At 52.0% G+C, this 1,614-nt stretch overlaps 1 pseudogene across 1 annotated transcript; it reads left to right on the top strand.

The window, feature by feature from the left end:
* Nucleotides 1-206: 206 nt before the first annotated feature.
* Nucleotides 207-1,021, top strand: LOC147617004 (glycine-rich RNA-binding protein 4, mitochondrial pseudogene; annotated as a pseudogene). The gene has a single exon (XR_015262321.1). The product of XR_015262321.1 is annotated as a glycine-rich RNA-binding protein 4, mitochondrial pseudogene (transcript).
* Nucleotides 1,022-1,614: the final 593 nt, after the last annotated feature.

The following is a 1,614-nucleotide window of genomic DNA, read 5'->3' as shown; positions in this document are numbered from 1 at the left end:
TCTCTCTCACTAATTAATCAACAGCAAAAAGAAATATACTTGAGTGTGTGAAAGAGAGAAAGAGATATTAACGTCGGTAGAATGCAACATGAGGGCATATACGACCAACGGTAGGACTTGACCTCGGGTAAGAGAGAGAGAGAGAGAGAGAGAGAGAGAGAGAGAGAGTACACACTATTTAGGCTTTTTCTTGTTGTAGAAAAGAGGCACCCTAAACCCAAGTTCTGCCATGCATGGAAGCGCAGGCTTGTGAAAGCGCTATGCACAGCAGCGCTATGCCAAGAAGCCCACGCGGCACACGTGTGCCGGCAGGGCTAGGGCCAACGAATGAAAGGCAGCAAGTCCTGCACAGGCTTCATTGCACCCTAAACCCCATATCGGCTACTGTTTTTCCTTCTGGTCACACATCAGCACATGTTTGATCTCATGAGGGGAGCCTCCAGGCGCTGTCTCCACAACGAGGTCCTCCTCTGCCGCTCATGTACAGCCTCTGTCGGGCCTTCAGTTCAAAGCTCTTTGTGGGCGGGCTATCTTATCGCACAGACGAAGAGATGCTTCGGAAGGCGTTTGCCGAGCATGGCGAAGTCTTAGATGTGAGGATCATCACCGACCGCCAGACTGGGCGCTCCAGGGGCTTCGGCTTCGTCACTTTTAGCCAAGATTCGGAAGCGGAAGCGGCCAAGTCTAAAATGAGCAACCACCTGCTGGACGGGCGCCTCATCCGAGTCGACATGGCTTCTGCCCGCCCGCCGCCCGCTGCTGCTAGACCTTTCGGTAACTCCTCCTCCTCCCCTTCTGGGTTTTCTTTTGGTCCCGTGGGTTCTCGCCCTCCTGTTGTCGAAGATTGGGATCCCCTCCCCTCCTACAGTGCCCCAATCTCTCAGAACACAAGCACAGCGCAAAGCAATAGCACCGCTTGCCATGGTGGCATGGATACCTTCAATGGTGGTGGCCAAAGCATTAACAGTGATAATACCTCTCACCAGGGTGGCCCGTCAGTCCAGCAGCAGTGATGCAAAGCGCTTTGATTCTTCTACTATGGGTCCTGCATCATTCAGCAGCAATACATTTGGCACAGCATCGCCTAGCACCACATTTAGCAGCGCGCAATTGTCTAGCAGTACCACATTTGGGGGGGCATCGTCTAGCAGCAGCAGTACTTCAACTTTCGAGAGCAGTATCCAGACTTCCAGAGCAATACCTTCGATGCGACCACTCTTGATAGTACCACAGTGTCTGCAACCACCACTCAAAGCACAACTACCAGCAGTGGGATGGGTTTGCCAGACCTGTCAAGCAGCGTGGCTTCACAAGGAGGATTGGGATTAACGAAAGATTCCAGTTTTGGTGATTCTTCACAAGCAGGGCTAGAGCAAGGTTTCAGTGCCATGGACTCTGCACAAGCAGGCAGGTCAGGGTTAGAGTTAGGGTTGGGGCAAAGTTCTGCTCACAGCTACTCATCAGAAGCAGAAGTGACAGGGTTAGGGAAGACCTCTTCTTTTAGAAGCTCTGCTCAATCAGGCGGATCAGGATTAGGGTTAGAACAAGGCTCCAATGTCTGTGTTGATGCACAAGCAGACGGGTCAGCACTACATTCAGGATTGGATTTTATGG

Source organism: Cibotium barometz, chromosome 37, assembly GCF_041138505.1.
Source record: "Cibotium barometz isolate CiBa-2024 chromosome 37, ASM4113850v1, whole genome shotgun sequence".
NCBI lineage: Eukaryota > Viridiplantae > Streptophyta > Polypodiopsida > Cyatheales > Cibotiaceae > Cibotium > Cibotium barometz.
This window is presented reverse-complemented; position numbering and strand designations above follow the sequence as displayed.